At 54.1% G+C, this 10,547-nt stretch overlaps 1 non-coding gene across 1 annotated transcript; it reads left to right on the top strand.

Annotated features, from left to right (window-relative positions):
* Window positions 1–7,322: 7,322 nt before the first annotated feature.
* LOC142430162 (U1 spliceosomal RNA) lies at window positions 7,323–7,486 on the top strand. The gene has a single exon (XR_012780625.1). It is a non-coding gene; the product is annotated as a U1 spliceosomal RNA (small nuclear RNA).
* The last annotated feature ends 3,061 nt before the right edge of the window (window positions 7,487–10,547 follow it).

The raw sequence follows: 10,547 nt of genomic DNA, 5'->3' as shown, positions 1-10,547 counted from the left end.
GTCCGGGCACGGGTCTACTCAGGGATGATCCAGCAGAAGCACACTGTGCTCAAGAACTTCAGGCAGGAGAGTGGGGAGGATGACATACTTGCCTGAAGGATTTGGATGGAGTGTGTCTTTCTGCCCTGGCTAGTCTTAGGGCCATTCTTCCCTGGATGTAGGGACATGAGCTCTGTACACCCCCAGGAATTGACTTTTGAACTTGAGGGCTGATTTGGGAATGGGAATATGTGGTAGAGAGAGCAGGGACTGAGGGGTACCTCACCTGGTTCAAGTGCTAACTGCCACCCTGGCCCGCTTCTGCTCTTGCTTCCTTGCATAACCCTTGGTCCTTCCAACATCCCCCAGTCTCTGATGTGATGATCTACGTGCTTCTAGGGCGCTAGGCATGGAGTGCCTGGCCTTGGCCAAGCAGCACATTCTAGCCCCTCTGACTGCAGATCTTGGTGAGGAGTGGCCATGGGACCAGAGGCAGCCCCATCAGAGGACTTTGGCTGGAATACAGGTCAATGCAATTCTCATTTCCCTCTAAATACAGATGAGGAATCGTAGAGTCCTGGGGACTTGTCAGATGTGCAAGTTCTTAATCCCCAGAGTAGGCTGTCCTTGGAGGTGCAAACCACCTGAAAGATGGCCAGTTCCAATCTTCCCAGAGAGGCATCGGAAGAAATGCCTGGCCATCTGCGTCTCAAAGTCACGGCCACCCCCAAACTCGCGGAGCACCATGCTACTGTGATGCACGTGGGACCCTGTGAGGTGGACCTCATGCTCTGATTTGGCCTTCGTGAACCCCGGGACCACTTGCACTGAGAGCTCTGAGCTGGGGATCAAGCAAGGAGCCCTCAGATGGGTGGAACAACAGCCCCTCTACTCATGGGACCCCCAGGACTAAAATAAGCACAGGCCCAAGGAAGTGTAACGGGACTTGTCCAAGGCCACACCGCTGGTCGGTAGCCCAGCTGGGACCAGAACTCAGCCTCTCTTGCAGTGGTTTGTTTTCAGTACGTTGTGAAATGATTCCAGTCCCACTTGGGCCCTTCCTTCCCTGTCAGGGTGGGGGTGGGTAAGTATCCTCCCCCTGGAGGTTACTTATCTAAGGTGGAACCTCCATCCTACTTCCAGAGTCACTTGTCGAGTCCCAGAGCATGCTGGGAGGAAGGTGGCTGCCACCATGTCTGGGCCCCCAGTTTGAGTTGGACACCCCAGGGCTCCCTCCCTGCAGATGGGGACCGGGTGGGGGGCCCAGCTGGTTGCTGGCCAGGGCCGTGGCTCCAGTCTGGAGTCTGGGCATACCGAAGTCGTCTCGCGCGGCTCCCCAATGCCATATTAGGCTGCCCCCTCCAAGGCGAGAGCCTGTGACTCATCCGCCCCTCCCCTGCCCCCGCTTGCTTGCCAGTTTGGGCCAAGATTAGAATCCAGTCAGCTCTGTGGGCTCTCAGGTTGGTGTGCTGCTGCAGTCTGGCGAGTGTTCTCTTTGTTTCAAATGAGAAAAAGAGACCTTTCCCTGAAAGGGGCCATCAGGAGGCTTTGCTTGGCAACCATGATTTCGGGGCAACCGCAAAGCAAGCTGGGAGTTTCCATGCACCGGAACCCAAAGGGGCACTGGCTGTGATTCTTAGAAACATCCCAGGGACGGGTTGGTGTCCATAACGACAACAGTAGGGCCATCACATCCCTTCTGTGCTGGAGTGCCCTGCCTGTGCCCCGAAGGGTGTTTCCATAGAAACCCACACCCCAGGCCCCTGAGGTAGGCAAAGGTTCCCATTTATTGCCAAGGAAACGAGGTTGAGAGAGATCTGGCTGAGTGGGTACTCAGGACCTGCCGGGAGCTCACACAGGGTGGTCTGTAATCTCTGGCAGAGGTGGGGATCTAGCTCAGCTACTACTAGGTGATGCAGACCTAGAATTTGGAAGGTGAATGGCTTAGTGGCTCGAGGACCCCAGAATAGGGACTCAGAAGAGAGGGGCAGCTTGAAGTACCCATGAAGCAGGTAGCAGAGCTAAGCCCTGAGGGCTGGAGGTCACTGCCTGGGCGTCCTCCAGAGCAAGTGGGTTAAAGGTCAGCTATCCCAGGGACTGCCGCTGGACCAAGGAGCCTAGACCACGTCCCGACTTGTCCCTTCCGCTTCCTGGGGGAGGTGCGGTCGACCAAGCCAGGTAGCCAACTCTTCCCTTGGAGAAATGGGAAGGGGCCACTTCTCTAAGAAGAACATAGGATGTACTTCTCAAAGGGGGGTGGGTGGGGGGCGGAAAGCTCAGCTGCACAGGCAATGGGCATCTGGTGAGGATCCGGGAAGCTCTGACCCCTGAGGCATTGGGGAAGCTCCTCCCTCTTGTGACCTTTGAGTGTCTGGGACACGCGTGTACATGTGGCAGCTTTGGCTGACCAGTCCCTGAATCAGGGGTTGGAGAAGTGGCCAGTGTGACAGTGAGCTGGAGCAGCAACCTGTGCCTGCCAGGGACCCAGCTGGCCTGGCCTTGCACTCCCAGACCTGAATCTCCCGAGGCTGCTGCCTGCTACCACCAGGGTCTTGCCAGTGACCTTGCCTGGAAGCTCTGGGGCAGGGAAGGCCAGCAGAGGAGGGAGCTGGGCAAAAAGAGTCTCTGCCTCTGCTGCCCAGAACCACAGCTGGGGTGACTTCTCATGGGGCGAGCTGAGCTAGCTGGTAGAGATGAACCATGCCAGCCTTGTTACTTTATGGGCTAGAGAAGGGAAGTCACCCGAAGTGGTCCCATCAACTGATGACTGCACTACTGGGTGCGAGGGGACCCCAGTCAGGCCGCTCCTCTGACTGGCCACTCTGCTCGTCAACCATCAATTGCAGTGGGCAACAGGGGCAGGTCAATAGTCGAGTTCTTGCCTCCCATGCCAGAGGCCCAGGTTCCATTCTCAGCCAATGCACATCACGTTCAGCTAACGCCTGGCTGTCCGTGCAGGCGTGTGCACTGCAGAGTGGCCCAAGGAAGATGGACCCCGGTTGCCTACTGCCCAAACCCGCCAATGAACAGCACAAGCATGTGACTCACAGCAGGAGTCTGGTGCAGGACCAGCGGCCATTAGGTTGTGCTTGGGGAAGACGCCATGGTAGCTAGCGGCAGCTATGTGCTAGGCCCTGGGGCACACTTGGGTGCCGTCGAGGGGGTGGGTTCTGACTCTTAGCGATCCTGGTTGGTCCATCGCTCTCCTCCCTGTTGTTCTTATGTTCGAGCCCCTGGTCGCAGCCACTGTGTCCATCATCTTGTCGGGAGCCTTCCTCTTTTTAGCTGCCCTTCTGCTTTACCAAGCATGGCGTCCTTCTCCAGGGCCTGCTCTCTCCTGACAGCGCGTCCCAAGAACGTGAGTTCTGAGCCTTACCATCCTTGCTTCTAAGGAGCATTCTGGCTTGTCCTTCTTCTGAGACAGAGCAGTTCTCCTCACAGTCCGTGGCTCTTTCTGCCGCCTTCTTGGCCAGCACCCTCATTCTCATGTACCGATTCTTCCCTTTCCTGGACTCCAACACACTGTCATCGAATCTGTGCTGACTCAGAGTGAGCCCTTAGACAGGTAGACCCGCTCCTGTGTGTTTCTAAGGCTCTTAACTCTTTCCAGGAGTGAAAACCTAACCCTACCCGCAGGGAGCATGTAAGCTAATGGGGAAGAAAGAAGACCAGTATATCATAAAGCCTTGCAGGAGAGGGTTATCCCAGGCAACCGGGCAGCTCCCTCCTCTCTGGCCTTCTGCTGGCCCCAAGGACTTGCACCTGCCTCCAGAGAACCAAGGGCAGGGGCGAAAGAGCTCAAGGGAGGAGATTTCCAAAGAGGGCCTCGAGCAAAGGCAGTGGGGTGGGTGGGTGTGCACCTGGGTGGCTGAGCGCTCTCCCAGGCTAGGCCCTGGCTCTTTTTTCCCTGCATGTGCTGCTGGCAGGTGGGTTTATTAGCGGGAGGAGGGCATATTTATGATGCCATCTGGTGTCACGTGCGTTCTCGTGTTCTTGGCCCAAGGTTTTGGGAATTAAGAATTCAAAAATTCCCTGGCAGTGACGTGACCAGCTAGGCCTTGGCTGCCCTCCCGGCGTAGCAGCAAAGGAACTTTCTCGTGCACCCATTGTCACCCTCATCCTAGACCTCCAGCCCCAGCTTTTTCTCCTGGATGCTGCACCTGTGTCCTCAGGAGCCCCCCACACCCCCCTGCAGCTGGAGCTGAAAGGGATTGAGCCAGGGCCTTGCCTCCTCAGTTAGGCCCTGGGCAGGGAGGGAGCAAGGACCCAGCCAGCTCTGGGTCCCTGAAGTCTGACCCCTCTCCCCTGGTGATCACTGGCCCACCATCTAGTTCTTACTCCTCAAAGCACCTGCTCTGACAGGCTTTCCACATGCCCTGGGCGTACCTCCTCCTGAAGTCACAGCTGCATGCACGAAGTCACAGCACAACCTGGAAGGGGCATGGCTTTCACCTGGAGTGGAGGTCAAGCCCAGCCCTGCCACTTCAGGGCTGTGTGACACTGGGCCAGCTCTGGGTTTCTAGTCTAAGGCTTGGTTTGGAAAACAAGCTAGTTTGCTGTTGTGGGTTGCGCATGGACCCGCCGACCACAAGTCCAGTGGTTCAAAACCACCAGCAGCTCCGTTGGAGAAAGATGAAGCCGTCTACTCCCATGAAGAGTCACAGTCTCAGGAGCCCACAGGGGCAGCTCTACCCTGTCCTAGAGGGTCACTGTGAGTTGGCATTGACTCAATGACCATGGGAGGGATGGAGAGAAAGGGAAGGGGGTAGACTGGAGGGTAGGCTTGGGTGAAGGCAGAGACAGAATCATAAAAGAGGGAGATGGGAGTGGGGAAGAGGGGGTGAGATGGGAATAGGGCAAGCCATACGGAGGGTTGTACACTACAAAAGGACGCTCTGCATTGTGAACTCCCATGAATTACAATAAAAAAATTAAAGCCTAGAAAATCAGTGGGTGTGAGCTGTGTGTCATGGTGTGTCGGAGTGAAACTCTACTCCACGGGGCTGGCCCGGGCTGGGTTTCCAGGTGTGAGCCCATCGGCCTTACTTCAAGAGGCCCCTCAGGGTGCACGCACACCCCTCACCTGCTAGCTACCAGCTGCTCACCACCCAAGGACGCCACACCTTACTATACTGCTCTGTGTGGTGGATAGAATGCGGATGCATATCTCATCAGGGCTATCATGATCACTCACTGATAGGACTCACTGGAAAAATAAAGACAAATTGAAATTTTAGTGCCTGGGCCTAATCTTGAGAAACTCTCTTCCTTGTAGTCAATTCTGACTCTTCCAGGCCCTTGATCTGCAGGATAAACAGGAGAAAGAGAAGGGAAGAAAGCTAGAAACCGGTGCTCACTGGTGGGTTCCTCTGGAGCACATAGTTAGAGGCCAAACAGCAAGGCGTGAGCACCTGCCCTGATTAGCTAATCCCCCTGGGGGCTCGCATCCAGGAGAGAGGCTCATCTAGGAGGGTGGGAACACCTTAGCATTCCTATTACAGGTCTCAAACTAGCCGGGGGGGTGGGGGGGGACCTAGGTTATCTTCTGGTTGTGCCTACAGAGGAAAGCTCCGGGTACTGATCCCCCCCCCCCACCCCCGCCCCCAAGAAGTCTCCGCTGGAAATGAGTGGGCACACCCGCATCGGGACTTTGCCTTCCCTTGAAGAAATGCACTCGCTCCCTGAACCACAGGGTTGTTGCTAGGGCGTTTGTTCGAGCCACTGAGCTGGTTTGGACGCAGTGACCCTGTAGACAACCACGGAACCACCTCCCTGTCCTGCACCAGCCACACAATTGTTTGTGTGCTTGAGTCCGTTGTAGCCACTGTGTCCAACCATCGCATGTAGGGTCAGCGCAAGCGACTTTCAAACCCTGTAAAGCAGCGGTTCTCAACCTGTGGGTCACGGCCCTTTTGGGGGTCTGACGACCCTTTCACGGGCGTCGCCCGATTCATCCCAGTAGCAAAATGACAGTGATGAGGTAGCAACAAAGCTCATTTTATGGTTGGGGCTGGGGGTCACCACAACACGAGGAAGTGTATTCAAGGGCCGTGGCATGGGGAGGGTTGAGAGCTACTGCTGTAAAATGTGCCGCTTTCCAAACCCAGAGGGTGAGACCTGTGCGGTGTGGCCAAGCTGCTGGGTCAAGGTGGACTGCAAGGCCATGAACTTGTTTCTTCTGAGTTCTACTCTGAGTTGCAATCCCTACGGAAGGCTGCCGCCTGTGGTTTCTATCAGCCAGCGTTTCAGATTCTCTCTTGCAGCAAGCAAGGCTGGGTCATGGTTCCCTTTGGTCCTGGTGCTGGGCTCTTCTTCGTTGAGTCCAGCTTCTCGGGTTATTGGCCCAGCATTGAATTTAATAAACGACTCCCTGCCATCGAGTCGCTGCCGACTCATAGCGACCCTATAGGAAGGACACTATAGAACTGCCCCTGTGAGTTTCTAAGCCTAATTTTTTTAAAATTGAGAATTAATACATAAATCATTCCATAGTTCAATCACATCACACAGTATTGTACAATTGCTACCACAATCAGTTTCCAAACATTCCTTCCCCTCCTGGACTCCTTGGCTGTCACTCTTTTTTTTTTTTTTAATTTTAACAATTTATTAGGGGCTCATACAATTCTTATCACAGTTCATACATATACATACATCAATTGTATAAATTGGCTGTCACTCTTGATGAGAATAGAAAGCCTCATCTTCTCCCGCAGAATGCCTGGTGGTTTCTGACATTTGATCTCTGGTTGGATCTTCGCCATTCTGAGCCCAGGTTTGCAGCAGATGACACGCTGACAGTGCACACCTAAAACGCATTTGCAGAGATCTCCCAGGGAAAAAGCCGGCCTCGGATCCCCTTGGACCATTGATGAGGGAGGTGGGAAGCCCTCCCCATGGGCAGTGCGTCAGAAGGTGAGTTATAAGGTTAGGTTCAAGACTTACCACCATACCTTTGTTTACCTTGAACTCATCTTCAGTTTGTCCTATTTTGCATTGTGTCCTGCTTTCTTTTGGATTGAAAAATAAAATGTAACCAATGTTATTGACAAATGGATTAGAAATTGCTGAACGGAAGCCTAACCTGCTTGTAAACTTTCACTGAACGCACACTAAAGTTTTGCTTAAAAAACAAAGTGTGATACAGTGGACGGTGTAAGATACAAGATATATATATTTATATAATTACATATACGATATATAATCATACATATTATTATTATTATAGTATATAATTTACTCAGGGTTCAGGAGGATGGGAGGATGGGGGAGGAAGGGAAAAAAGAGGAGCTGATATCAAAGGGCTCAAGTAGAAAGATAATGTTTTGAAAATGATGATGGTATTTCTCACCTGGCAGGGGAGACACCATGATCACGAAGGTGGTTTTCCCAGGGCAAGTCTCACCCTTTGCACTGCGGGTGCGCTGACCCCTGCCATTTCCCCAAATGCAGGAAGCTCCCCTGCATAATTGGTGTTAGTGGGGGACTGAATTTGTGCTCTCCCCTGAAGAAAAAAAGAAAAGAAAATGATGATGGCAGCATATGTACAAGTTTGTTTGATATAATTGATTTGTGGATTGTTATAAGACCTGAAAGAACCTCCAATAAAATGACATAAAAATAATAATAAAGTATAAAAATGTGTTGCAAACATTAACTCCCATACCTGTGGCTATAACCCCATCTGTGGACCAGCTTTACTATTATGCTAATAGACTGCTCCAGTGCCAATCACCTTGGACCTACAACAAGAGCAGATGGATGCGATGTCACCTGAAGATCACCCAAAGTCCACCCCAGAGGGAAAGACGTCCCCCAGAACCGGTGCCTTGAATTCCCCTCTCTGGCCTTCAGGGCTAGAGAGGAAATACCTTTCTGTTAGTGGAAGGTATCCACGGTGGCTCTTTTGTTACAGCAACCTGAGAGAACAGACCTCGTGCCAATAGCTGGCATTTTCTTACTCATGCCAGGGGCACCAGAGGGACAGACGCTGGCTTCTTGACCAGGCTTGGTGGGAACTTGTCAGCTCTGCTTGGTGGCAAGCCAATCACCTGAATGAATCACCACCATTACATTCTCCGAGGCAACAGGAGAGATCTAGCTAGGTCTCTAGTAAACCGGGGTTCATTCAGCACCCCAGCTACCCTGGGCCTTAGTCAGAGGGTCTTTGGTAGTCTGGGGGCTGGAGGGTCCCAGGGGGGTCCCCTTCCCCCTCCGTCTTGGCCCTGTCTATGCTGCCACACTGCACCCATTGGCACATGGCCGCAGACGAGTCTCCTTGGATTCTTCGTCTCACCATCTTCAGCTCCCCAAAGTCTGCAGTAGCTTAAGCCGGGATTTGGAGGGTGTAATTCCAGGGGTGAGACTAGTAATTAGAGGCTTGTTTGAAAGACTCCTGGGTTGTTTAATTACTTGAGAACCATCAGCCCTTCCTCAAAGGGATAATAGGCCTTCTACCGTAATGAAGACACTCTCTCCACCTGAAGAAGGTTCCCAGTGACCTGCTGGTGGGAAGGGGAGCCATGCTCCTGTCCTGGCCGCTCAGGGCAGCCTGCCTGCCTGCCTTTGGTGGGCGCCTCATCAGCTGGAAGGTGCTGGGAGAAGATGGCATAGGTTGGGAGACACGGCAGGCCCCCGGGCGCCACCTCAAGCAGACAAGCTCTGGTTTGTCCAGAGACCCTCCTCCACCAAGTCAGAGCCGAAACACAACCATGCTGGGCGAACAGGGCAGGTGATGGGCACCCCTGGGGCACCCAAGGTCCATAGGGTCAGGCTAGGGTGAGGCCCAAGAGGCACCTAGGGACATCTACAGAAGACTCTCCTTCCCAGCCTCAGCTGCCGCCCCTTGTCTTGCCCCACAGCAGGGCTCTTCCTTGATAGCTATCTGCCTCCCCACTGCGTTACCTGCCCAGCCACACCTGAGCTACACACAGCCTGGGAGAGGGCTGGTCCTGGGCTGCTCCTCCCGGCATGCACCTTACCGCTGCTCTGTCTTTACGGCTTGGCTAGGCGGGCCTCTTCCACAGCCTGGGAGTGCCCAGCCTCTCAGATCAAACCATGCTTAGGGGACAATACACAGTTGTTCTGGGACTGAAAGGGGAGACCTCTCTGACAAGGCCGGGGTGGGGGTGGGGGTGGCTTTTCTCAACTGCTTCCAGAAGGCTGCACTTTTGAGATGGGGGTGGTGGATATGGCTCTCGCGGGCAGGGACCCTCTTGAAGTGTGAGGGAGGAGTTGGGGGAGGGGCGGGTGTTGGGTGGTTCTCTCTTTTCTCAGGCTGAATTGGTAATATTATAACTTTTCACTTAATCATTGACCTAGATGAGGTGTATTTTAACCTCAGCGGGAGCCCTAGCGGGGAGGGGAGGCGACACCGCTTCTGCTCGGAGATAAGCTGGAGACATTTCCAAGCTATGTTTTGAAATCATAAGAAGCGAGTCTCCTGCGATCAGACAGGAGGGGGTCTGGATCACTTGCGGGGAGCAAGTGCGGAGGGATGGAGCGGCTCTGCTGCCATGGCCGCTGGGCCAAGACAAGGAGTCCGTGCGCTTTCTCTGGGAACAGCGTGGCTGCTCAGTAGCCTGCGGAGTGGAGTTGCAGTCCGGTTAACTCGTAAAGGAGACAGAAACTCCCGCAGCTCATTTAAAGCACACACCATCCCTTAGCCCACCAGGCCCGCCTCAAAGACCCAAAGCTGATCCACTTCCCGGCCTAGACTAACCTCGCGGTGTCTGATTGCAAGGCCAAGTTCTCTTGCTCACTCCCACCCTCCAGAATGGATGTCCTAGCCCAAGGTCTGCGGAGCTCAGACTCCTACCAGACGGCAGAGCCCGACCCAGAGGAAACCGCTGCCATCGAGTCCGTTAGAGCCAGGGTTTCGATTCCCGTAAAGAGCTGCAGGCCCTGAAACCCACAGGAGCTGCACTTACCTGGCTCTCCAGGTCGCTCTGCGTTGGAAGCAATCCCATGGTCATGAGCTGGAGGATGTTTCTGCCTTGTTTTTGAAGATCTGGGAGAACCGCCCCACCAGCTCCCCAAGGCTGGGTGTCTTTCCGGAAACAGGCTCTTTGCCACATCTTTCTTCAGCAGAGTGGCTGGTGGGCTCGAACCTCCCACCTCTGTGACGGCAGGGCAGCCCTTGGACCATGGTGTCACCAGGGCTCCTGTTCAATAGAAAAACCCAACCCCACCCGGTGCCACCAAGCTGACTCAGACACATAACCCCAAATCCAGTCTCTGCACTCAAGCCATCTGGGACTCTTGGCGACCCTGCAGGAAGAGGAGAGCTGTTCATTAGAGTTTCCGAGGCTGTAAGACCTTCCAGCAGCAGACAGCTGTCTGTTTCCTCCTGCCGAACAGCTGGTGAGTCCGCAGCTAGACACGGAACCCTCTGTGTCTCTAGGACCCCTGTTCCGATTCTTCTGGGATCCTGTCATCATCGCCTTTTTCATTCTGTTGGAACGCAGGATGGGCCTGTGTGCTGCTACGGCTGAAATACTCCACTGCTCACTGAAAGGTTGGAAGTTCGAACCCACCCAGGAGTCCCTGAATGATCTGCTTCCAGAAGG

The sequence above is a fragment of the Tenrec ecaudatus genome, chromosome 16, assembly GCF_050624435.1.
Source record: "Tenrec ecaudatus isolate mTenEca1 chromosome 16, mTenEca1.hap1, whole genome shotgun sequence".
Taxonomy (NCBI): Eukaryota; Metazoa; Chordata; class Mammalia; order Afrosoricida; family Tenrecidae; genus Tenrec; species Tenrec ecaudatus.
Note: the sequence above shows the minus strand (reverse complement) of the source record. Positions and strands in the feature narration are given on the sequence as shown.